This window comes from Cucurbita maxima, unplaced genomic scaffold (genome assembly GCF_002738345.1).
Source record: "Cucurbita maxima cultivar Rimu unplaced genomic scaffold, Cmax_1.0 Cma_Scf01200, whole genome shotgun sequence".
Classification (NCBI taxonomy): domain Eukaryota; kingdom Viridiplantae; phylum Streptophyta; class Magnoliopsida; order Cucurbitales; family Cucurbitaceae; genus Cucurbita; species Cucurbita maxima.
Window position 1 is genome coordinate 824 of NW_019273216.1, and position 327 is coordinate 1,150.

The 327-nt window shown below is 28.4% G+C and overlaps 1 protein-coding gene across 1 annotated transcript in view; it reads right to left on the bottom strand.

The window, feature by feature from the left end:
• LOC111475308 (pre-mRNA-processing factor 19 homolog 2-like) overlaps positions 1-327 on the bottom strand; it is a gene marked incomplete at its 3' end in the record, with an annotated part of 2,916 nt that overhangs the window by 456 nt on the left and 2,133 nt on the right. The window lies entirely within an intron of this gene.

Genomic DNA, 327 nt, shown 5'->3' on the forward strand with positions numbered 1-327 from the left:
ACATGATCCCCATGCTTAAAATCACATATGTTACTAGAATAGCTTATCATGATTAAATTAATGACTGCAAAATTATTGACAAAATTATCACTAACTTATTATGTCCACTTAACTTTAATGAGTTTCACTTTTCACCGAAAAGGAGAGAAAAAAAAAGGATGAATCATTCTAAATATTTGAACTATTCTTATTTTATGGCTTAAAAGTTCTAATTATTATAAGGGAAAAACGAAGCAAAAGGAATGAACTGTCACACAAATTTTTAATGCATGCATGTCCCATTCTTCATCCCAAAAAAGCCCATTGGTTAGATTGAATAAAATAGTT